General features: G+C 40.4%; 1 protein-coding gene and 1 pseudogene across 2 annotated transcripts in view; one reads left to right on the plus strand and one right to left on the minus strand.

Annotated features, from left to right (window-relative positions):
- LOC308700561 (CD276 antigen homolog) overlaps positions 1-27,520 on the plus strand; it is a 1,553,888-nt gene that overhangs the window by 462,121 nt on the left and 1,064,247 nt on the right. The gene's annotated exons all lie outside the window — the stretch shown is intronic.
- Positions 21,651-26,803, minus strand: LOC308687044 (interferon-induced very large GTPase 1-like; annotated as a pseudogene). Its single transcript has 2 exons — positions 23,010-26,803; positions 21,651-22,522 (listed from the first exon to the last, which is right to left on the minus strand). The product of its transcript is annotated as an interferon-induced very large GTPase 1-like (transcript).

Below are 27,520 nucleotides of genomic sequence, written 5' to 3' on the forward strand. Positions count from 1 at the left end.
TTATCCACATAAGACTGAAAAATAAAATTGAAAAATCATCATGAATCTCAGAATTCATATGGGTTTTCCCACTTTTCTTGCAATGACATCAGCACTCAAAGTGCTTAAACTCCAGAAGTTTGTGTAAAACCTGATGATCATGTTCTCCAGCATTAGCATTAAACATGTACTGATGCAATTACAAAATTACACTACTGTATAGATGAATAATATGTAACGACTATGGCTCGATGGGTAAAAATGGACTTTTAATTTATATACTAATTAAAAGTGAAAACACTTTCTAAGTCCCACAGACTTGGCAAGAGGTAACTGAATCCCTTTTTACGACCCACTTCCCCCTTTCCACAGTGTGAGCTTCAAAGACATTATTGACATTCCGATCGCAACAGAAAACCCGCTCTGAATCACACACACACACCTCGTCACTCTGAACCTCCTAAAATACAAGTTACACACACGCATGAATCATTATCAAAATGTTTTAATGTAGTTTTCTTGTCTATGGGATGTGATGGGATAAATTGAGATATTTATGCCCTTCTGCAGATGTAATGGACACGTGTGTTGATACAATTGAGATGTATCTGTTTCATTAACTGATATTAATGTCGGGTGTGATATCCTACGGATCGTAAGGATCTTCTTTATACAGAGATAGAAACTATATTCCGCACAAAATGTTTATTCCTAGACATAATGTGGTATTAAAGTTTTAATGCATTTTTATGTGTAGATCAGAAGAGGCGTTCCTTCACAAACAATGAAACGCTCCCGCCTCAGAAGCGAAGGATTTCATTGGGTCCCGTCATCAAACAGGGCGTTACCCCGCGCTGCTTTAAAACCACAACACAAGCAGACGCTTCTCTCTCTCTGCTCTCACACGCTCTCACCCTCGTGACTCCGAACTCTGAACTCTGCACTCTCACCCCTCCCTGCTCCATGAGCAGCGGAGCGAGAGAGAGGGGACAGGGCCTTCATCCAAACGCGGATGTAACCATCCATTCTCGTCTTGTAACCAAGTTTTCTCGCCCTTCCCGCATCGGGAAGAGACTTCCGTACCTCGGTAATGTTACATTCAGTGAGTTTTTAAGAACTTCACGCGAAACGCAAGCCTACAAATCGATGAGACACGGTCCAGCCAAGATACGCACGTGGTCCCGAAGCCCAGCTTCCCACAGACAAAGGAACAGAATCGCAAGTAACGTATAAAATGATCTCTCTCGAAGCTGCTTTCACAGTTGTCTCTTAAAAGGTTCTGTTTGTGAATTACCATCCTTTCTCCCTCACTTTCTTCCTATTTTCATTCTGATCAAGTCATGTTTATGTTTGTTTGTTTAAACGTTCGTGTGTCTTGTGTAATTTTACGTACGTAGATTAGCCTATATTACTTCCTATATGCATATAATCCTTTGTGTGTCATTTTTGATTAAATAAATCTTTTATACTTTGACTGACTCTGTGCTACAATCCCACCAATGTAATTGTCAATGAAATTGCGATAAGATCTGGCTACTAGCTCTTTATTTTAATTCATAAACCCAGCAATTTGCATCCACGGCCAGGAGAGAATTTGTCTGAGGTTTGATAATATAAATATTCCTTCTTAACTGGTATAATCAAAGCATTCGCTGGTCGAATGACTGATGAGAGACCAGTTATAGAACGAAATATTTTTGATAATTAGCAGGTAATGTAATAGCATATGTGAAATTTATGAATTATGACTATGAGTTATGATTTTAATATTTCCCCAAATTTGAATATTGCTCGAGCTAATATTTCATATGTGACCTAATTACGATTGTTACCAATAAACGCTACATTATGGTGGAGAATGCGGGCATTTCAAACTTTACTTGGTGGAAAATTCAGTTTCAGTCATAAGTTTATTGATTTGTTGATTAAAAAAATTGTGCATGCATGTTGTTGAACTGTGAGAAAAGTCGTAAAGCGAACTCACCCAGCTGACCGAGGCACAAAGCCAGCTCAGCTTACAAATTAACAGTGTCCACAAATGGCAAACATTTAGTCACTGTTAAATTGTATAAACTGCAGTATTAAAATTAAACGACTGTTAAGACAAAGAAAACTCTTAATTAGTACGTATAAATCTGATCAGTATTTAAGTACCGCAGAAGTAGGACGATGCTCTCCTCTTTCCGTGCGAGGCATAAATCTGATCTGGGCGAGTTTCCCCATTTCAGTCGCTAGGGCCACCTTCTTAAATCGTTAGCAACGATTCTCTCCTGGTGAAACGCTGGATTAGCTACCCAGTGTGAAGCCACGCATGTAAATTCACATTAGTGAAATTTTGTGTGATGTGAGACTGTAATTACTAGCAGATGAAAAATACCTGCATAAAAAGTAGACGATAATTCCTATTTGTAAATACTACAGATGATAATCCCTGTGTGTATTTGAACCGTTTCCTGTAAAATGTGTAATCGAAGACAGACGTTAAAATTCCTGTAATTCACATTTGTGAAACGCGCGCAAAACGAGCCAGAATTTATTTGTGATTCTTAAAAGACATAGAAAGTCTGCAAGCCTCAGTTGCTGAATCACTACACTGACCAACACTAGAGGGCAGCCTTTAGGTGTGTGGCAGATCTCAGAGTATACGCCCCCACGCTGACGTCATCTGAACAAGCACTTCCTTTTACTGTCAGCCTGCACGAGCGCAACAACGCCATCTCGTGGACGCTATCAGATAAGACCTGCGTTTCCTCTAAAAATGCTTTCATTTCTAGACTGAATTTTTCTGAGCTCTCAAATGGGACATGCATTCAAAACCCCGAGTTTATGCGGATGTTATTTGAGCGTTAGATAAATTCTCTCTTCTGTTTTTGACTGTCACATTTTGAGTTTAATTTGAAAAAGAAAATCAAATTAGAGCTTAAAATTTTATTCACTCAGTCCATTGAGAGCCCACCCAGGGGGGGGAGCACGCCACCTTGTGGTCCTCCTGGGTCGGATTATCATTTCTCCCCTCAAGTCTGCATTGAAGTGTCTCAACATTGTGGTTAACCATAACCACTTCTAATAACTTAAAGGTTATTGTAAGGATTGAAAAAAAAAATCATTCCGATTTTCAATTCAATTATTTTGATAATTAGTATGGATACTTCACTGCTATCATTCTAATTTGCTTCCCTCTGTTATCTTTGGATCTCTTGCATGTGTATTTGAATTTTAATTTAAACTAGTTTGAATTTTAATTTAAATTGTGTCTGCTCAACCAGGTGGAAAGGAGTTACGCCCCCCTGTGGTCCAAACCCACGTCAGAGGCCTAGTCCTTTCCTGCATCACAAGCCTGTGTTGTTATTCAAAATTTTATCTCACAGATAATCTTTTCTTCTTTCTCCAATCTCCAAAAGGGGGAGGGTTTATTCTGATAATTACCACCAGTTATCATAATTCCCTCTCGTTTTTATCATAAGTTTAGTAAAACCTTTCGCCTTTGACTCCTGCATGCATATTTACTCAATGTGTTGAACCCAAAAAGCCTTAATTCACATTAAGCCTAACGTTCATCCCTGATTGTGTATATATTGGCAGCACCCTCTCAGTGCACTGCGGTGATTCGACAGTCATTTCAGGTAAACTAAAGTTGATAAAACCCATCCACTTATTATAAACCACAGAATACTAGATATTCCCCTGGTCATATTTTAGGTGTTTGGCCTACTCTTCTCTCTTAGACACCCCCTCTTCCGAGATCCTGTCCCGATAACTCACGCCTGCTGGACCTATCAGGAACTCTAGCAGTGTTTAAGAGGCTTAGGCCTCTATTTTAAATAACGCTCCCCGTGTTATTGTTTACAACATTTCATTTGCAGATCAATTCACTTCCTTGTGTTGTGTTTACCTTTTTCCCTGCTCTCACCTTTATCTCTCTCTCTTCTGTGTGATTTGTTCCCTCATTTCACTTAGAGACAGAACCTTATAGAGAGACCCCCAGGAAAGCTGAATAATAGAGTGACGATCAAAGTTGGCATCACCAGGCTACCGCCTGCCAAAAATTATATTGTGGGTCTAAAACGTACCCACGCAATTGGCTCCGCTAACTGTCAGCATCAGTTAGCCCAAATTCTCATAACGGCAGCGGCCCGTATGAGTCTAGCGCATTAACCTAAAAACAAACTTGCATTTTGTTTTCCTTTTTGTGTGTGCTGTGCTCTCTCGCCAACAGTAAGCCGAGATGTCGAGCTCACCCTGTCCTGCAGTCCGCTAAGACGACCTTGAGCCAAGAGCAACGGGACACAGACCTGGACCAGTTCGAATCCCATGATCCAGTCCAGACCTACAGCCACGAGCAGCTGTCCAAAATCTTCGGAAACCTCGCACTCAAACTCGTCGCCAGGGCCCGGGACAGCGAAAGGAGCAACGCCGACCTGCAGCAAAAGACAGCCACACTACGGCTTCAAGCCACAGCGGCCCGGAAGGACCTCGACGAAAGACTCCAACTGGCTGAAGCTCTCATAGAGAGAGCACATATTGAACTCAGAGACAAAGACTCTGAAATCAAGGCCTGTAAAACCCATTTACGAATGGCCCGAGCTGAACTCCATCAGCTTACTCAGCTAAGTCATGATCTCAGGTATGAACTTGACATTGCTCACAAAGAACTTGCACATTCTGACAGACTTAAAGGTGACCGGGAAGGGGAAACACACCTCACACTGTTATCCCCTTCCAGCGAGTCTGTGCCTTTCAGCCACACACACAAATCTGAAAAGGCGGGCGCAAGCCCACTGCACCACACCATGCCTGTCAACACATCACAAGCTGAAGAGAGTAGAGCTGTAATGGGTCAGAATCCCCCCAGATGGATTGGGCCCCCAGCAAACAGCTCTCTCACCCCACAAGCTTTGGCAAAATGGCCAGAAACATCCCTATGTTTGCTGAAGACCACAATGTACACACGTACCTTTCAGACATTGACAGGGTTCTGAACAACCCCTCTGTCACAGTCTTAACTACAGAGAGTCAGAACCGTTCCAGGCCAGCGGAGGGCAGTACTACGGTGACAGTGCAAGTCCAGAGCACCAAAGCGAGCACTCTGAAAGATTCTGGGACCAGAATCACTAGCCGTCCAGAACTCCAAGCCCTGACAACCAGCCATGGAACCACTCTCTCCTGAACACTGGTGAGCCTGACTCTTCTTACTCCACAGATGAAGACAGCGCAGCCACTTCTGATACAACTGACATCCTGAGTTTGCTGAAAGAGCTCCTTCACAGGATGGACCAATAGAACAGGCCTGACATTTTATGCCCAAGCATAAAACCTGAAACAACACCAAGAACATTGTTTCCACACACAGGCTACAATGCTAACTAGCACTTCACAAAGTGACGGCACCGACATCAGCCTGAGCCACCCTTCGATCACATCACCAGCTCAGACGCCAACTTTCCTAAGGAAACTGATCGAAAAGGGGGTGGTTCGAACACTTTACATGGTCACACAACGACCATCCTAACACCTTCAAGATTGCAGTGATTACACAGCACAAACGAACTTTGACAACACACTGCACGCCTCAGAGCCACTAATGCGGCCTCCGCTGTGTACAAACAAGGTCATGCGGGCCTCTGAAGAACAAACTTGTCCAATGCCACCGCTTACCCCACCTACCACCCTCACACGACATCTGAACACTGAAAGCCAGTAACTCAGATTGCTCTCTGAGTCCAAGCACATGCTGTGTTCACCGGACTCTAAAATTGCATTGTGCACATGTTGCCATCACAGCGCCACAGCTTGTAAGGTCACAGCGCACAAAAGGGGGGTCAAGCGTGCCCAGTAACACACCATGTGCTGAACACCGGACATTAAAAAAGCATGCGGCAACCCAACCTCAGCGAAAACAAAAGACTGTCCTAAGCCAACCAAGGACGTCCCTCGCTGGAATTTTTTTTTTTGTGTGTTTTCTCCTTCTCTCTCTCTCTCTCTCTCCCTATTGCCTCTAACAGGATGCTGTGGTGGTTCGCGAGAAAGCAGCCACAATCAGACATCACCAGGTCCGGCATCCGGCATCGCACGGAGAGAGCAACCCTGAGTCCTGAACACCAAGGCAGGACTCGCACTCAACACAGTCCCTCCAAGCATGGGCAACCGCCCAGCCTAAACACCTCACCTGTGTCCATACCTGGACCGCAGCTGACGCTGCGCTGTGCCCCTCCACAGCAACCGACCACGCCCTGACTCCCGTCTTGGCTTTCACCCTGTACCAGACCCTACCAAATGTGAGCAGCCACAGCAAAGCTCACAAAGCCGTGTCTGGTGGTTTCCTATAAAACCGCAAAAAGGGGGGTCCTGATCCCGATCCGGGGCTCACCTAAACCTCATTTGACCTGAGTCCTCAGTCATCAGCCACTTGCCATCGACCATTGCGCGAATTTGTTGTTCGATAAAGTCCTTCCGAGGTCTTTATCTAACAAAAAGGGGGAATGTAACGACTATGGCTCGATGGGTAAAAATGGACTTTTAATTTATATACTAATTAAAAGTGAAAACACTTTCTAAGTCCCACAGACTTGGCAAGAGGTAACTGAATCCCTTTTTACGACCCACTTCCCCCTTTCCACAGTGTGAGCTTCAAAGACATTATTGACATTCCGATCGCAACAGAAAACCCGCTCTGAATCACACACACACACCTCGTCACTCTGAACCTCCTAAAATACAAGTTACACACACGCATGAATCATTATCAAAATGTTTTAATGTAGTTTTCTTGTCTATGGGATGTGATGGGATAAATTGAGATATTTATGCCCTTCTGCAGATGTAATGGACACGTGTGTTGATACAATTGAGATGTATCTGTTTCATTAACTGATATTAATGTCGGGTGTGATATCCTACGGATCGTAAGGATCTTCTTTATACAGAGATAGAAACTATATTCCGCACAAAATGTTTATTCCTAGACATAATGTGGTATTAAAGTTTTAATGCATTTTTATGTGTAGATCAGAAGAGGCGTTCCTTCACAAACAATGAAACGCTCCCGCCTCAGAAGCGAAGGATTTCATTGGGTCCCGTCATCAAACAGGGCGTTACCCCGCGCTGCTTTAAAACCACAACACAAGCAGACGCTTCTCTCTCTCTGCTCTCACACGCTCTCACCCTCGTGACTCCGAACTCTGAACTCTGCACTCTCACCCCTCCCTGCTCCATGAGCAGCGGAGCGAGAGAGAGGGGACAGGGCCTTCATCCAAACGCGGATGTAACCATCCATTCTCGTCTTGTAACCAAGTTTTCTCGCCCTTCCCGCATCGGGAAGAGACTTCCGTACCTCGGTAATGTTACATTCAGTGAGTTTTTAAGAACTTCACGCGAAACGCAAGCCTACAAATCGATGAGACACGGTCCAGCCAAGATACGCACGTGGTCCCGAAGCCCAGCTTCCCACAGACAAAGGAACAGAATCGCAAGTAACGTATAAAATGATCTCTCTCGAAGCTGCTTTCACAGTTGTCTCTTAAAAGGTTCTGTTTGTGAATTACCATCCTTTCTCCCTCACTTTCTTCCTATTTTCATTTTGATCAAGTCATGTTTATGTTTGTTTGTTTAAACGTTCGTGTGTCTTGTGTAATTTTACGTACGTAGATTAGCCTATATTACTTCCTATATGCATATAATCCTTTGTGTGTCATTTTTGATTAAATAAATCTTTTATACTTTGACTGACTCTGTGCTACAATCCCACCAATGTAATTGTCAATGAAATTGCGATAAGATCTGGCTACTAGCTCTTTATTTTAATTCATAAACCCAGCAATTTGCATCCACGGCCAGGAGAGAATTTGTCTGAGGTTTGATAATATAAATATTCCTTCTTAACTGGTATAATCAAAGCATTCGCTGGTCGAATGACTGATGAGAGACCAGTTATAGAACGAAATATTTTTGATAATTAGCAGGTAATGTAATAGCATATGTGAAATTTATGAATTATGACTATGAGTTATGATTTTAATATTTCCCCAAATTTGAATATTGCTCGAGCTAATATTTCATATGTGACCTAATTACGATTGTTACCAATAAACGCTACAAATATATATTCATCTATTCACCTGATCATTTTTGTTTCTGGCTTTCTTTACAACAAATTATGTTTGTAAAAAAAAAAAAAAAAAAAAAACTATTACAAAGACCACAAACTCACATAAAAAGCCAAGAGTCAAACTGTCCAACAAAATCAAACACTGATCACAATAATGGTGACCAAATATTTCCGATAAATCATCAACATCTAAACCTCTGTTAATTCTCAGCAAGAGTTTCTGTAGACGCCTGACAGAAATAAAGTCAGTCTGGTTAGTTGTAAGTGAAGCTGGTAATGCTGTTTGTGGAGTTGTTTAATCCTCCTCTGCTGAGATCTTCACAGATTTAATGTCTTCTTTTATCTTCAGTAGATTTCATCTTATGCCGAGTTCACACTGCACCATTTTCAAAGTAGTCGGGTCTCTGTGACTATCTGGGGTAGCATTCAGTTGCTGGTGTGTGTGTGTTCACACTGCACAACTATCCGGAGTTACATTCAGTTGCTGGTGTGTGTGTTCACACTGAACGATGGATCGGCGACAGGAGGTTTCACACTGCATGACTTTACAAAAGAAAGAATTGCCAACAACTTCTGTCAGGTCCGCAAACTACGTTTCACAACCAAACACAAGTGATAAGGAAATAACGCAAGATCACGCGTGCGTGAGATGTAAATTGTTATTAAAAATTATAGCCTGCAAGAAGATTGCGATCCAAATTCTCTGTGCGCTGATTTGCAGCAAAAAGAAGAAAAAAAAAAGGAAATGTTTGGGGAGACGAGAGCAGGATTGTGTTTCTGCAAAGAGAGTTGGGGTTAATAAATAATTCTGCAATGTGCTGCTGTTGCTGCTGCTCAAACAAATGTTTGTGCTTTGTTTCTGTTTGATATGATTGTAAATAGATCTATTAAAATACTGATATTGTGGTCTATAACTCCTCCCCGAACATCCTGCTGTCTTTTATTCATCTCTGTAGGTCATCGCTGATGTAGTTTTCAGTCAGAACACATTCACACAGCAGGATTGTGAATCGCCGACAGGTCCAGATAGTTACCATGCCAAATATCTCACGGGCGTCTGCGAACCGTCTGTGATTCTCTCAGATTGTGTCTGATAATTCACACTGTGTGATTGTCACTCACGTGAACGAGCACCGATTTGCCAGGCATTTTGATTTCGGACATTTGTCGGTGATCTCCCAAAACCTGTTGGCGAGCAAAAATCAGGGCTAATTATCGTTTAGTGTGAACTCTGTGTATGAAGTTAGTTGTAGTTCTTTTTTTCTGTTCTTGTTGTTCCTCTGTCCTTCAGTGATTCTGCTTGTTAACATCAGGTGTCACTACTAATGATCAGTCATCACTTAATTAATCACTTAATTATCTCATCAACTTTAACACTGCTTCTGTGTTACTTTAACACTCTAGAGTAGGACCATATGTGCCCTGAGCAGTGTTGATTTAACATGAGGGATTTTACTATATAGAAGTGGGTCAAGTACAAACTATAATATAGGATGTGAGAACATGAGCAGGTGCTGATAAACTAACTCTCCTCCAGTATATAAAGATAACCCAGAGCTGCACAACGCAATATCCAGACATCTACTGAACTGGTTTGTGTCATGTAAATACACAATTGAACCATTTAACCTTTGAAACAATTATTTATGTATAATTCTGTTTCAGTATTGTTTGAGAAACAATGGCGGTCTGGACTGTCTACCTGTCTCTCTGTCTTCTCGTAGCTTTGAGTGCTTCAGGTAAGACCATTATTCCACGTTTCACATCATAACTGATATTTTAACATGAACAAACCTAGTAATACTTCTTAATTATTATAACAACAACGATTATATAATTATATCAGCTAAAGTTATTGATTTTTATGAAGGAATTTATAATATTACTTTTGACAATAAAAACATAAACAAATGTATGTGCTAATCCGTAGTATATTATTATTATTATTATTATTATTATTATTGGTAGTAGTAGTAGTAATAGTATAGCACTTCCACTACTACTGCTGCTGCTACTAGCAGTTCTGTTTTAATAATGTCGTATTTATTTCTTTTTTAGAGGAAACGTATCCTGTTGGAGATAAACGTTGTGGCTGTAAGGTTTCTCTAGTCTTCTACTTCTCTTGTCAATGTGTATGTATAGTACAGTCCAAAAGTCCAAAACCTTTGCATTTCTCTACCTTAACAAGTCTGTGTAATACCTGATGATCACGTTCTCCAGCATGCTTTAAAGATGTTCTAAAGAGCATCTTGGATGTTTTGAACATTTTGAACATTTTGCTGGAAACAGGTTTGCATAATTAAAGCTACAATATTAACAAAGGCGTACAGTGATGACGCACTGATAAGCGGAATCATGGAACTTGCCGTCATACCAAAGGATCTAATAATGTTTATGGGAAATAATGTTTATGAATAAGTGAATACATTGCTGTTTTTAACATGACTGTGGTATGAAGCAGGGTGCGATTGCTAATGAGAGACAGACATCAGCGTCTCCTATGCGAATATATAGGAATACAGACGTTTCTACTGAACTACCCGCAAGTGCTGAATTAATACTCACACAGGTCAGTTTATTAGACAAATGAAACTTGTGAGGTAATACAGCACTGTTTCACTTGCTCTACACTTTCACACTAAACTGCATTTGAGTGTGTTGAAAGTTATAATGGTATTCTATGTGTTAGTTTGTTGGCTGTATGAGACTAGCAGTGAGCTAGATCAACATTAGAATAACGTACTAATCATATTCTAGCATTTCATCATGTTGAGCTATATAACGCAGTTGTCGCCATGGTTACTATGGCAGTACGAGCGGAAACCTGGGATAACGCTGATATTACGTCATTGACAGGAGACGAGTGAACAGGGATGAGCCATTATTTAAAATTGGAATTTCTCTGAAATTAAAAATCTTTGGGAACTTTTGGGAGATTGTAAGTACACAACTGTAGGAAAGATATATCACACTGTGCAAGGGATTTTTTGATATTTTATTACAAAAATCTTACATATTGTAGCTTTAATGTAAAATTACTTATTAGTGACTAGGAAGAGTGCTAAATCTTAAATGTCTATCTCTTCACATCATGATGTTTCTGTGTTAAAATAAAATTTAAATATATACACTATGGTAAACCTGGCAGAGGTTAGATAGTGGCAGAGGTTGGGTAGTGGTTAGTTAGTGGCAGAGGTTAGGTAGTTGTTAGTTAGTGGCAGAGGTTAGTTAGTGGTTAGTTAGTGGCAGAGGTTAGATAGTGGCAGAGGTTGGTTAGTTACACTTAATCTGACTCCAATTTCAAATGATAATCAAATTTAGATAGTGTTTCTTATTAATATTGATTATGACTTAATTTAGATCTTTGATTATTCTGAGTATCCATACTTTCAGTTATTAATTCATTATGGACCCAATGCTGCACAGAGATCGTGTCGGTTGGATTGTGTTTCTCACGAGTCGGCGGTTTATTCCACACCGTCACCCTCAGGTCACCCTGGCCACCAGCCGAAGTACAGCCTCTCGGGGAGACCGTAGATCGGGGTGTGGATGAGGGGACTCTCACTCGCATGAGCTCATTGAGTCTCGACCGTAGCGTGCAGATGGTCATGTTCCCACAGTGAGAACATGAGTCATCCACAAGCGCTGCTTTAGCGTGATCAATGCCCAAACACACAAAGCAGCGATTGTGCCCATCAGAAGAGGAAACATTGCGACCGCAACCAGAAGTGCACGGACGAGGCATCTTTAAAAAGACGTGCTGTGTGCAAGCTCTTTTTGTGAGAGGAAAAACTCCACACCATCACCAGAGAGTCGCTCGTCCCGAAGGATGAAGAAGAGAAAGAGTAAACTCAGGATTTTGGCTTACAGGAGTGAAGAAAAGCTCTCGGCTACGAAGCGAAAACATATCTGCATGTTGCTCGTATACTTCCTTATATACCCACGAGGTGGGGCGGAGTTACGCTATGCAAATTCCGCAGACCCATGGCATTTCATTGCCATTGGCTCGTTTTCTATACTCGAAGGTAATAGGCTTTCTAAGCGAAACCCCATTTTTTTCGTCATCCGACGTAACTCGGAGTGACCACGAAAGGGAACACCTGGTTCCGGGGGAGAGGAGAGAGTCCTCACCCAAAGAGGAGAACAAAATTCTCCTAAGTTCTCAATCTTTCTCATTATACCAATGACTGCAATGAAATTAATACCATTTTACCAATCACACTTAAAATAATACCAAACATGAAAAGGAAAAACAATGATTCACAAGATACATCATATGTGATATATAGACATTTTTAGTGAACTTTTGGTGACTTGACTCAGAGAAAGAGGAAGGGTGGAGGGAGAGGGGGATACAGAGATAAGAAACGAGAAAAGTTTGGACAAAACAATGTCCTGTGCTCTTTCTTTGCGATCTTCTGTCAAGGGTGCGTTTTATGGCTTTATTGTAGGATGAGTTTTATCTCAGCTTTTGTCTTAGCTGGAAAATCAAGTCTTACATTAGTGGTTAGTTAGTGGCAGTGCTTACTTAGTAGTTAGTTAGTGAAAGAAGTAAGTTAGTGGTTAGTTAGTGGCTGAAGTTAGATAGTGGTTAGTAAGGTGTTTTATTGAACAGATAAACTGTCATATGTACACTCACCTAAAGGATTATTAGGAACACCTGTTCAATTTCTCATTAATGCAATTATCTAATCAACCAATTACATGGCAGTTGCTTCAATGCATTTAGGGGTGTGGTCCTGGTCAAGACAATCTCCTGAACTCCAAACTGAATGTCAGAATGGGAAAGAAATGTGATTTAAGCAATTTTGAGCCTGGCATGGTTGTTGGTGCCAGACGGGTCGGTCTGAGTATTTCACAATCTGCTCAGTTACTGGGATTTTCACGCACAACCACTTCTAGGGTTTACAAAGAATGGTGTGAAAAGGGAAAAACATCCAGTATGTGGCAGTCCTGTGGGCGAAAATGCCTTGTTGATGCTAGAGGTCAGAGGAGAATGGGCCGACTGATTCAAGCTGATAGAAGAGCAACTTTGACTGAAATAACCACTCGTTACAACCGAGGTATGCAGCAAAGCATTTGTGAAGCCACAACACACACAACCTTGAGGCGGATGGGCTACAACAGCAGAAGACCCCACCGGGTACCACTCATCTCCACTACAAATAGGAAAAAGAGGCTACAATTTGCACAAGCTCACCAAAATTGGACAGTTGAAGACTGGAAAAATGTTGCCTGGTCTGATGAGTCTCGATTTCTGTTGAGACATTCAGATGGTAGAGTCAGAATTTGGTGTAAACAGAATGAGAACATGGATCCATCATGCCTTGTTACCACTGTGCAGGCTGGTGGTGGTGGTGTAATGGTGTGGGGGATGTTTTCTTGGCACACTTTAGGCCCCTTAGTGCCAATTGGGCATCGTTTAAATGCCACGGCCTACCTGAGCATTGTTTCTGACCATGTCCATCCCTTTATGACCACCATGTACCCATCCTCTGATGGCTACTTCCAGCAGGATAATGCACCATGTCACAAAGCTCGAATCATTTCAAATTGGTTTCTTGAACATGACAATGAGTTCACTGTACTAAAATGGCCCCCACAGTCACCAGATCTCAACCCAATAGAGCATCTTTGGGATGTGGTGGAACGGGAGCTTCGTGCCCTGGATGTGCATCCCACAAATCTCCATCAACTGCAAGATGCTATCCTATCAATATGGGCCAACATTTCTAAAGAATGCTTTCAGCACCTTGTTGAATCAATGCCACGTAGAATTAAGGCAGTTCTGAAGGCTAAAGGGGGTCAAACACAGTATTAGTATGGTGTTCCTAATAATCCTTTAGGTGAGTGTATATCTCAGTTACACACTGTACCTTTAAATGAAAGTTATTAATTTAATTACATGAATTAGTAAAAAATAAATAAAAAATAATAACATACAAGACTTCCCTTTAACAGTCTGTTGGGCAGGATGGACTGCCTTTGGATGCAGATGCTTCAAGTTTTTCAATAACGCTCAAATGTGGATTAATGCAGAGGTATGATACATTCAGCTTGTAATATGACATACAAATCATATAAGTATATTTTTGGTTAAATACAACTTAAGCTCTGTAAACATCTGTGACACCCGTCAATTATTGCAGGAAAATAATTTCAACTTGTTCCTCAGTTTAAAAACAAAAATAAAAAAATGTTAACTAGGAAAATACAGACACAACACATTTCATGTTATCATGAGAGTAGTGTGTTAGGATCACTTAAAAACTAGATTAGTTATTTCTAATCTATATATACAGTATAAGCAGAACCTTTTCTACAAAAGTAGTCCCGTCTCAAAAGGCAGATTTTAGACTTCATTTGTACAATAATTAATTTGATGGCATGTCACAGAGTTTGGAAAATTAATTCAAAATAACACTTTTTTATTTTATTTTTTATTTTTTTATAAATATTTGCGTTTGCTCATGTCTCTACAGAAATTATGTTTGCAGTTTGATGGGAACCTTGCTTCTGTGCACAGCCACGAGGAGTACACTTTTATACAGAAGCTGATTAGATCCGAAACTCAGGCCACAACTCGTGCCTGGATCGGAGGCCATGATGCTGTTCATGTATGCAATTCTTTTTTCTTTTTTTTTTTTGATCATGCTTTTTGTGCTACTGGGCATTTACAGTTACATTACATTATTTATTTATTTATTTTTAAATGCATAATTGCCAATTGCCCTAAACTAACTATTCTGAGGACCAAAAAAAAAAAAAAGCTAAAAACACATGAGTGTTTCTATTGTGAAACTTAATGTGAAATAGAATGGCTGATAAGAGATAATTGAGCAATTTAGCCGTCTTAAATATTCTTCACATATTCTTCACTGATACCCTTTCTGTGAAATAATTTCTGTTCATTTCTGTTTAGATTTCTGACATTTTTAAAGTGGAGACGGGGTTAATGCTAATGCGAAATAATCTTTTAGATGAATAAAGATAAAATTAAGCCATATGAGCTCTGGACATAAACACAATGGGCCCTATTTTAACGATCTGAAAGATAAGTGTCAAAGCGCAAAGCGCAAGTAACTGTGTGGGCGGGTCTTGGGCGCTGTTGCTATTTTCCCGGCAGGATAAATGACTCTTGCGCCAGGCGCAAATCTAAAATGGGTTGGTCTGAAGCAGCTTCATTATTCATAGGTGTGGTTTGGGCGTAACGTGAAATAAACCAATCAGACCAACGCGCTTTTTCTAAAGTGGATTCCTATTGTAACGGCGGATTTGCCAGGCGCGCGCCAGGATCGGTTCACAGCCGAGGAGAGCAACACTCTCGTCAGGGACGTTGGGGATGGAGAAACACACCCAAATTAACTTCGGTTGAAAAGGCGTATGATAATTTGGGTAAATGTGTAAGCTAGATGTATGCTTTTATAATAAATTGTCTATCTATCTATCTATCTATCTATCTATCTATCTATCTATCTATCTATCTATCTATCTATCTATCTATCTATCGTAATAATGTATGATTTGCAAAAATGAAACTGCTGCTTCTGTGTAGATGAGAGAATCAAAGTGTATGCACGTTGTGCACACGCTACATTGATTATGGCCAAGCATGCACCCTTAAAATAGCATATGATTAACATGCGCAACGCGCCACTGACTTTAAACTATTTTTTCCTGGTTAGTGGCGCAATTGTTTTCTAAACCTGCAAAATAGCATGAAGGAACGTTTGCGTCGGAACACGCCTCCTTTTTTTGCGCTGAACCGCCCAGGGAGCGCAAGTTCATTCCCTAGTTTAGCGACGTGCTTCTGTGGAGGGAAAAGCGCGCTTTGCGCGGGTGCAAAATAGGAATGAGACATGCGTCGGTGTACAAAGTCAATTGCGCTGGGTGCAAGATAGGGCCCAATGTCTTTTTTCTCTTCTGTTCACAGGAGGGAGTTTGGCTCTGGAGTGATGGAACCGAAATGAACATTGAAATATGGTCGCCTTACCAGCCCGATAACCTTCATGGACAGAACTGCCTTGAGATGAACCATGACTGTAAGGAACTGCTGTTAATGCTCATAAACTATCTAAAAACGAAATAAACATTATTTCAATTTTTGTATTTTTCATAATACACAAATGATTAAAACAAATATTTTGTTCTATCTTGCAACAGATGGCAACTGGAATGATGACCCATGTTTAACAAATAAGCCGTTTGTGTGTGTGAACTGAAGCATGTACAAAATCAATAGAAGAAACAAGCTACTTTAACTCATTTACTTTCCTTTAGAAATGATCAATGGAGTTAATAAAAGTGTTTTAAAGAAGAAAATTGTGTTTGTTTGATTGTTTTTTGTTAATGATAAGTTAATGACTCAGTGACACCTGTTAAACACCATTTTATAATTTGGGTATCACTCCACAGTCTCTCTTTTCTCACTAACACAAGTTAGAATAAGCAATTTGGCATCCTAAAATGGCACCGAAAGTAAAAAAAAAAAAATAATAATTAAAAAAAAACAACAACAAGGGGATTGCTAGACTAAATCCCCCAAAATAACTAAATAATTAAACAAGTACAATTACAATGTGAAAAAGTTAGTTACACTCACCAACTATATTAAAGCCACTCTTATTTTGTGTCTCACTATTAGTGTTATTATCCTTTACCTTTAATAAATGTCAAGTATTTACTCCACTTTCTCCAAAACCAAGTAGTCTATATGACATTTTTTCGTATACATCAACTTTCTGTAACCCATGAAGGACGGCGATCATGGCAAATCCACAGACTAACTCGTGAAAGCTCGGTAAATGCAGTATTTGAAAAAGACAAGAGGCATGACGTGATTGGCTGCAAATTAATACATTTAGTTTGTATTTATTTATTTATTTATATGCATTGTTTTATTTATTTTAAAGTTTTTATGGGATACCAAATAAAATATACCTATTATTTTTCATAAACACCAAATAAAGCTGACACTAATCACGATTCTGGTGACTTCAAATGAAGCATTAACATCTAAACATCTGTTAATTCTCAACAATAACTTAAGTAGACGTCTGACAGAACTAAAGTCAATCTGGTGGGTAATAAACAGACTCACACAGAGATCAAGAATCAGCACATGATTCTCAACAATGACGACAAACCAAAAGCTTTGCTTTCATTTTTTGCTCTTAATCTTAAAGGGGGGGTGAAATGCTATTTCATGCATACTGAGTTTTTTACACTGTTAAAGAGTTGGATTCCCATGCTAAACATGGACAAAGTTTGAATAGTTAAGTTGTACGTTTGAAGGAGTATTTTTTGTTCCAAAAATACTCCTTCCGGTTTGTCACAAGTTTCGGAAAGTTTTTTTTTCGAGTATGGGCATGTGTGACGTCAGATGTAGCGGAATTTCCTTATATGGGTCCTAAGGGCACTTCTCCGGAAGGACGCAGGCGCGCGCGCAACCGTAGACCAGAGCAAAAGAGCGGAAGCAGTACGCCCATCAAAGCGCTATGCTCGGCTTGTCACCAAATAGGTGGGTTTTTGGTTGCCAGGGCAAGACAACCCGGCACAGATTCCCAAAGAACCCAGCGTTAAGGCACCAGTGGATGGAGTTTGTTTTTCCAGAGCATCAACGGAGGTTGTGCAAGACTGTTTGTTCCCTGCATTTCGACGATGATTGTTTTATCAACAAAGCCCAGATCGACGGATTTGCAGATCGTCTAATGCTTAAGGATCGAGCAGTCACAATGATAAAGTTTTGCGGTCGTGCGTTGGAACCGGGCGGTGAGTAAAACTGCTTCAAATGTCTCTGTGTGTTGTTAGCTCGGCACGTTAGCACAGCTTTAGCTCCGCCCACACGGCACGCCTCCAGCCGCTCGTTTTTTTCCAGAAAGACTCGGTACAGCCTATCTTTCTTTTATAAATATAATAAAACTAAAGACTTTTTGGAGATACATATCAACTCTGAACATCACAAAAAACAAAAGATTAAAGGGGGGGTGAAATGCTCATTTTCACTCAATCTCATGTTAATCTTGAGTACCTATAGAGTAGTATTGCATGTTTATATTCATATTTTGTCACCATTGTTGAGATTCATGAGCTGATTCCTGAAGTCTGTGTTTGAGTTTCTCCTGCAGCTCAAAATTTACTGAAAACATTTCATTTTTAAAAGAGTCATAACCTAGTATTACCTTGGATACCCACGCTCTATTATAGTCTTTCAGACCCTTCTAAAAAAAAAAAGTGGAAAAAAAATAAACACAGAGCTCCTCTGACCCTTATTTCTGAAGGCATTATTGTCTCGCGAGATCTGATGCGATATTTTGGCTGTCGTGGACGGTCATTGTAATAATGCAAATGAGGGGCGCGTTGATTGGTGGCAGGAAGGAGGGGGGTTGACACCGCAGGTAACTTCAGCATATCATTCCAAAATGACATGTATAATACATGAATACATGTATAAAGTTCTTTGGCGTAGGCCCCGTCCTTAGCACGCAATGCAGAGGATGAAGGGGAAGCTGCATATCCTGCCTGAAGACGAAGGCAGGGCCGCAGCCGACCCCCTGGAGGTAAAGGAAGGGACCATCCTGGTGGTGGTTGGGGAGGATAGAGGTAATTGGCAGCGTCAGCATCTGCGAACTAAGACAAATGTAAGTACCAATCTTTTATACTGCGAGTGTTAGCACATGATTGGTTAAAAGTGGGGTAATATGTGACGCGCTGATTGAGTCTTCCTGGCAGAACTTACGCTAAAGCTTTCATTTTCATGAGACTGTAATAACTAAGAGCAAAAAGATAATAAATGCTGATCATCCATATTTGTTTTTTTTTACTCATCTCTTTTTACAGAGTAGACAGAGAAGAAAGGACACTGACCGAAAGCCCTTGAGAAAGTCCAGTGATTAAATGATGAACAAAATAGACATTGGGTGAGATAAAAGAAAGCTGGAGAGTGTTGGCGAGTAATGGAGGCTTTCCTCGCGTCGCAGGTTTGCAGTGTTGAGGGCAGAGCGATTTCAGGTGCGGATCCTTGCAAAAACTACAAACATGCGAGAATTTACATTTAGGATAAGTCCATACAGATTTGTTGATATTATTACAGCATTAAAGGAAAGGATGGACAGGCCTCTTATATCTAATTTTAGTGTCTGTGTTTATCCCAAGGTTTTTCCTGCAGCCTGCCGGATCCAGGCCGTATCCAGATCTGACGAAGGACCTTCACCTGGACCGATGACAACGCAGTGCTGAAGTGCCAACTAGTCTCTCCCTATGGAGGATCCCACTACCACTCTACAGATAAGCCGTTGTCGGGAAAATTCGTCTCGCGGTCCTACCCCAAAGCAACAAATAAAATTCCTTATCAAAATTTATAAGGAAAAACAAGTATTTTGTTTAGGCTTGGCTTGTAGGGATTTCCAAACCTGCGTATATTCAAACGCACATAACTATAGAACCCATTCTAAATGCGCATGTGAACGCCATCAGCGTTTCTCACAGGTTCGCGTTTAAAGTCTGTGTAGAGAGAATGGTGTCGTCTTAGCGGCCCCTAATTGAATAACAAATGATCATTGCGACGGAACCAAATCAATTAAAACTAACTTTAGATGGAAATAACTTAACTCTGCTGTAAAGCCGAAACAATCTCTGTTACCTTAAATTATACGCTTATCTCTGTAAAGCTGCTTTGAGACAATCTACATTGTTAAAAGCGCTATATAAATGAAGATGACTTGACTTGACTTGACTTAATGGAGCGTCTACAGATTCAGCACCACGGACAGCAGATCCGACCGATTCAGCACCATGGAGAGTGACTGGAGCTTTAGCCAGTAACAGACTAATCTGGTGTTGAATACAGAGATGAATGAAGCAGATTTAGCTGAAAATGATCTGTGGTGTTCGTATCAGTGGCTAAAGTCTGCCATCATAGCCAGAGAAAGCTCTAGTTCTTCCCTGAGCTCTGGGAAAACTTGACTGAGGATATCTCTGTAAATACCCATAGAAATTCAATAACAGAGAAAGTGTTCAGGAAGACCACAGCTGTGTCTCCACAGTTACCAGATTTGTTCTTATGTGTGGAACGAAACATCTACTGGAAACCAGCGCTGGAACTGCACTGGAGAGGTGATGATGAGACGCTGAAGGAGGAGAAGACGCGGCAGTGCAAATCCATTTACTAAATAATACTAACTTGACTGCTTCATTTCCACTGTAAGAGTGTTATTAAAAGGCTTTGTGTTGCAGTTACATCAGAATCAGCTCTTCCTCATCTATTGTGTTAAATTACATCAGAATCAGCTCTTCCTCATCTATTGTGTTAAATTACATCAGAATCAGCTCTTCCTCATCTATTGTGTTAAATTCAGGTCAGCTGGAAAACCCAAAGCTAGAGCTGATGTGTGCTAACAAGTTTCTATAACTTGTTCATTTAGACAATCAGTGTGAAATGATACTGATGAACTCTTGTGACACTGAACAGAGAATGATACAAACATGAACTGTAATTGCCCACTGGTTTTGATAACAGTTTTGTCTTTTCAACTTTTATAAACCTAGTGCTGCCTGATGAAGGTCGTGAGACCGAAACGTTGCTAATACAATTTTGATACTCATTTGCAAGTGCTTATAGTGTGCGGGAGTTCCTTGTTTTTTTTATTTTTATTATAAACCTTGTTCTAACACAGTCCACTGGAATTGCACTGCATTTCTGTTTTGACAGATGTGTTCTTGTAGCCTTCGTTAATCATCAACACAAATCTTTCTGCAAGTAAACGCACACATTTTCTCATGTGTCAGATTCACGCTGTGTTTTAGTGTCCCGTTGACCTGTTGTTCAGACACACACTGGGCAGAAGTGGGAGTTCAAAGGTTATCAGCGAGAGTTTGAGGGCAGCATTAGAGATTTTGATCACAGTATTGTGTAATAAACATTATTTTCATAAGTTATATTTTAGGAATGTCTAAGTAATGAATTTGAGTAAAGACTGAAATACTGTCAGCAAATGAAAATCTTCTATGGATCATTTCAGTTTGATCATTTCAATTCATTTCAAGTCAAAACTAAATTTTTCATAATACGAGGTCTGTATTAAACAAGTGTAAAAGGACACTGGACAAGGTCAGTACATTCATGATGTGTCCTCAGTGATGTGAACATTTTTGAGTGAAGTAGTTTCCACTGGAGTAATTTTGATATAAATCAGATCGACGGCTCTGAGATGTTTAATTTGCCGTTTATTTCTCACACTTTCCTCCAACCGTTTGATCATCAGCACTGAGCTTATCAAACACATTCATATATGCACTTCAATAATAAATCAACAATCTATCATTAATATTCATATCACAGATCTTTTTCAGTTCATGATGGAGATTAAGCTGTTTTGATTAGTAATAAACTCTAATATTCATCAAGCATTTTGAGCTTTATCATTTAGGCATATGTTCAGAAATATGTTGTTTTGTAGTTCACATCATGTATGAGGAACTGGATCTTGTCTTTAACTCTCTTCTGGTGTATTTGATTATATCTGTGATCTGAATCTGAGAGGAGACATCTCATTCTTTATCTGCTTCATTACATGTATTTATCTAAACTCTCAATAGTGTCCTGTTTTGAGTATTTTCTCCATTCATCTGGAATCTCACCACTCCCCTCAAATGTTTTACTGTAGTGTTTTTCCAGATCTTTCTGGAATCTGCACATAAACCACTTCCAGTAGGGCAGTTCAGAGAGATCAGGGCTGATGCTCCAGTCTGCATAATCTCCTCCTGCTCTTCTGTAGTCTCTATATTTAAACCTTCCATGTGGTGTATTAAAATCCTGATGACTTGCTACTAAATTTGTGCAAATATAAGGACAGAGATTCTGTGTTGAGCTGTAATATGATCCATTAATTCCCCACACTCTGTGGAAAGGGACACTGTGATCTCCATGATGGTTTTCTATGGTGTTGGTGCAGATGGCTTTACAGAACGGACACTGAACCCAACAGCACTGACAGAAGTGATCAACCAGAAGCTCATCTGGCCTGAGTTTACTGTCCAGCTTTACTGGAAATGACTCTGTGTTGAATCTACTGCTGATGTCAGTCTTTATATCAGGAAGTTCATGTCCTATCACATCCTCTAGGAGGCTGAAGTCATCAACATCATCATGTTTGACTCCACTGAGGTGTTTTTCAGAGAAGATCTGTTCATCTGAAAGCTTCTGTGTAAAACTCTTCAACATGTTCAGTAGATTCATGTGCAGCTTTCATGATCTTATGCTGCAGGAGTTTAATGTTCTCCTCCATCCTGGGTAAAACAATGACACTGAACTTATCAGTGATGTACCAACTGACTTCATCTCTGATGAAACTCTTGAAGTGATCTCTGGGATTATGAATGTAGTTCATGTATTTGTTAAAATCCTCCTCTTCTGCCAGTGTCTTCAGGATGTGTGTCGTGCTAACCCGGTGGAGGTGTGGCTTTTGATAAGCTCACATCAGTAAGCTCACATGGACTCTTGTTTCACAGACTCTCGTTTGGATCCTTTGTTTGTTTTGTCTGTTTTGTCTGTTTGGTATTTAATGTGTTAAATGTGTTAATGTTACAGGTGTAGTTTGAAAGAAATTAATACTGCATGGTTTAAAAAAGAGAAACTGACAACTGATAAGACCAAATGCTTTAATTGGTATAGTGTTGCTTGTAAAATGCAGAGTAAAAGTACCAAGCTGTGTTGCCTGTAAAAATGCATTTGTCCTTTCCTGTATTGGGAAAATACCTGATTACTTCAAATGTTTGTTTTTTCTTTTTCTTTTATTTATTTAAAGGTTTTTCACCTGTTACTGATCCTACTGCATTGCTACCATCAACTGATCAAAATAAATATTATTCTGAGTGAAATCCCAAGTCTGGTCCTTTTCAAGTGTGGGCACCTCACAGTAAAATACACTTGACAATGTGTTTCTCCAGATTTGATCTGTTTCCATTCAGTGATTTACTGTTTAATCTCATTTCATCTCTCAGATCTCTGGCAGTCTTCTTGTAGATGCTCTGCTCAATGGGCTCTTTCTTTGTCTGACAGATGATCTCATCAAAAATGGCAGTTGATGTTGCTCCATGACAGTATTTCTGAAAATTTCTGAAAGCTCTAACAGATTTCTTTACCTTCACATAATCTGAATAACACGGCAAAGAGAAAATATCCCTGCTCTCCCTCCAGTGGTCATCAGGGAGATGACCGATGTCACTGAGAAGGAGTTTTACATCTCTCATTATGTCAATGTCTTTGATTGCAGTAGTGTCTCTGACTATCTCCACACTCTGTTCCCAAAACAAATCAAACTCTTTCTTTAGTGTGTTTTTATAATTTGCTTTGTCTTTGAGTTTCAAGGCAAGTTCTTTGCTCTTTACATAGAGAGTGTCTTAATGATGAGCATCCATCTTTTTCTTCAGGTCTCGCTGCTGAAGAATCTCGTTTAATTTCCTCTTTGTTTCTCTCACAATGTTTTCCTGAAGCTCTTTGATTTTGATTTCAAATGGTGTTTTCCATTGAATCAGCATATCTTTATCTTTGTCTTTCTCAAATAATTCTGCCATTGATTTTTTCACTTCTTCACTTGTCTTCTTCAGTTCTCTATGAAGATCTGTTTCATAAACCCCATGAATTGCTCCATATTGTATTTTGTTATGTAGTTTGTTCTCAGTTTCCATCATGGCACTGCGAAGACTCCAGGTCCACTTGCTGTATTCGGTCTCCAGTCTCCTGTAGGCTGAAATCTCCAGAGAATTTCTGAAGCTGAAGACGAATCGTTCATTTAGTAAAGCCTCCCAGAGGTCTTTAACACGATCTTTTAGGTCTATCAGCCTCATTCCATGTGATTTTGAGGCATGGGACATAATAGTTTCCTTCAGTTCTTGGATATTCTCACAGTAGTTTGGGTTTGGTGGTGCCATTGGTGGGCTTCCCTCCCAGAGCTGAGCAACATACATCACATTATACTTCACATAAAATCTAATGACATCACTGAAACATTCTGCATCAGAGACTTCCTCTTTAGCAGCGAGTTTTGTCATCTCATCCAGTGTCTCCTGCAGTCGTCTACTTCCCTCCTTGTATTTCTCTCCAGCTGTGACATCTGAAAAGTTCTGATGCACAAACACACAGCTGGGATTCAGTCTGACCTTCTTCATCCTCAGGAAGGCCTGAACAACAATATGAAGAACGTCCTGCATCTCAGATGGGTTTTCTCCAAAGATGTTGATCAATGTCAGATTTCCAAGACCAACAACAAATGTGGCCAATTCATTATCATGATGCTGTGTTGATCTTCCAGCCAGTTCTAGAGCACGAAGCCCCCCAGTATCAACGACCAGAATATAGTCAAAGTTCATCTGTGTTTTCATCTCGTCTGAGACTCTGACCAGCTGCATGAACGCTCCTCTGGTGGTCCTGCCACCACTGACGGCAAACTGGAGCCCAAACATGGCGTTCAGCATGGTGGATTTCCCAGAGCTCTGAACCCTTAAAACTGACAGCACAAAGACTCTGGTCTGATCTCCCAGTTTCTGGACGAGTTGATCTAGAACAGCAGAGATCCAGATCACAGGAACATGAGCAGCATCTCCATCCATCAGCTCCAGTGGAAATCCACAGATCATCATCTCTGCGGCAAGACTCGGGAGAGAAGAGAAGTGAACCTGCAGGTCTTTCTTGTTCTTCTTCACAGATGAACATGATTCATAGATCTGACCGATCTCCCTCATGATGTGCTCCAAACCAAAGCCTGTAGCCTGAAGATCTTCAGATATTCTCTCAAGTTCAGTTTGTTTAGCTTTATGTTCTTCAGATTTATAACTGTATTCCAGTTTTAAGACTTCTGACCATGTTTTATCATACTTGTGGAGTAGAGCAGAAAGGTCAGCCGATGTGTGTTCATCCAGGAGGATTCTGAGCCATTTGAGAAAAAACATCTTCTCATGTTTAGCATCTGAGTTTATTTCTTTAAGGAATTGCATCACAAATTTGCCAATGTCACATTCATGCTGTTTTTCACGGATTATCTTCATCTCTGTTTTTTTCCCACTTGTTACCATTTCTATATTTTCTCCTTGAGGTTGATGTAGTTCTTTGTTCTTCTGACTCCACTGATGCCACAGTTTCCCCTGATGAGGCAGAAATGATTATTTGATTTCTGTCAGATCTTTCTTCTCCAGTAAACTCATCATCTGCTGTGCAGCTTCTCTTCCTCTCCTGCAGTCTTCATCATCTTCCTCATGTACTCTGATGTCTGAGTGTTTGGACACATCTTCAAGTCTGAAAGTGGAAGATGATTCTGAGAGACAAACATGTATTGCTCTTCTGAGTTCTTCAGATACATCTGACTGATTTCTGTCTTTCAGACCAATTATGTATTTTCCTCTCCGTATCTCAGTGATGGTTGAAACATTCTCAGTAAATAGACAAATGAGTGGTTTTGACTCCTTGTACAGGTTTTGTATCTTTGCAGCATGTTTGTCATATTTGTCCAATTGTGGAAGAAGAACAACATTGACTGAGGCCATTTCAGTGAGGATCTGCAGCTGTTTCTCATGGTCTCCTGCATCACCATGTAGATTACAGAACGCAACACAGTCAGTGAATGTATCATCATATGATCCAGAGGGGCAGAACCAGGCGATCTCCACCACTCCATCCATCAGGACTCTGGATCTGCTGCTGCCTGGGCAGTACTTGTGGAAGAACATGTTGTGTTTATCATTGATCAGCTTGTTCATCAGCTCAGACTTGGATGAAGACACAGAGCCAAACCTGAAGAAAAACACCATTGGGGTTTCTGCCTTACAGATCGGCTGGGTTTGACTGGTGATTTCATTGTTGGTGTTTCTCTTCTTCCAGCTCTTGTTGATTTGTCTGAATGTCCAGAGAGGAAACTCAATCTGTTGAGTGAATGGATCAGGAACAAGCAGAGGCAGAGCGTACTGACACTGGGACAGTTTAGTGACCATCAGCTGCTTCAGGAGACCGTCAGCACAGTGAAATACGGCCATCTGAACATCCATCGGGTGAATGAGTTCAGATTGACTGTTTCCTTCATTAGACAAAGACATTTCACTGGTCTCTTTAGCATGAATGCATCTTCCTCTGTAGTTCAACATCAGTAGTTTTTGTGTGAAAGTCTGAATCAGCTCCTCCTCAGCACAAGACTCATGGGACTGTAATGAATGTTTGGTTATCTGAAGAACATCTGAAGCTCTCAGTTTGTTGAGGTGTTTGACTTCAACATGGAGTCTGTGAAATAGATGCTTAATTATTTGTCTTCCAATTCTCTTCAGTTTTTCTTCAAAGTTTTGTTGTTGATCTTCTCTAATGTGTATTTCTTCTTTCAGTCTCTTCTCTAAATCCTCTAGTTGTCCTTGTCTCTCTCTTTCTATTCTTTCTTTCTCTCTGATTATTCCCTCCATTTCACTCTTCAGTCTCTGAATCTGTTCATCACAACTCTGTTTTTCTCTCTCTCTTCTCGTCCTTTCCTCCAGTTTCTGCTGGTCCCATTTCTCTAGTTCTCTTCTCATCTGGATTTTATATCGTTCTTCTCTTTCTGCATATTCATCATCTCTTCTCTTACTCTCTTTTTCATGATTCTGTCGTTCATTCTGTATTCTGTTCATCAGACTGTCTATTTCTGTGTTGTATGAGATCTGAAGTTTTTCTTTTTCTTGTTTAAATGTCTCTCGTTCTCGTCTCATCTTGTCTCGTATTTTTCTCTCGAGCTCCTCACTCTCTTTTATTTCTTTTTTAAATCGTTCTTCTATCTTATTAAATTCTTCTCTTCTCTGTCTGTCTTTATCATGATTTTGTCTTTCATTCTCTATTGTGTTCATCAGTCTGTCTATTTCTGTGTGGTATTTGCTCTGTAGATTGTCTTTTTCTTTTTTCACCTGCGCCTTCAAAATGTTTTTGTGGAGAAAAACTCTCCTTGGTTTTCTTCCACCATCTGCTCGATGTTCTCCATCAACGTGGACACTTGTGTGGTGGGTCTAAAATATTCTTGTCGTCCTCCAAAACTCTCAATGACAGCTTGTGTTTCTTCATTGAGCTCTGCTGTCTGATGCTCTGAATTCTGCATTATGAGGATCATGATGTGTTTGTTGATTCTGGAGCCGAATATCCTCTGGATCTCATCCATTTCTTCTTTATCTTCATTATTGAGTGGAGCTTCAGGAACTGTGAGGAGGAAAACATGAACTCCAGGATCACAGAGAGACACACAGCGGAGAGTCTGACGCATCACTTCCTCCTCTGAGAGCTGAACGAGAGCTGGAAGCTCCACCAGACTGACCAGACGCCCATGAAGCTCCTCGTCTGATCTTCTGATCAGCTCTGATATGGAGGATTTTAATGTGCCGTCACTTCCACACACAACCAGATTCAGCTTCTCTCCCTCTGAAACTGACCAAAGACAA

This window comes from Scardinius erythrophthalmus (assembly GCF_964197995.2).
Source record: "Scardinius erythrophthalmus genome assembly, chromosome: 1".
Taxonomy (NCBI): Eukaryota; Metazoa; Chordata; class Actinopteri; order Cypriniformes; family Leuciscidae; genus Scardinius; species Scardinius erythrophthalmus.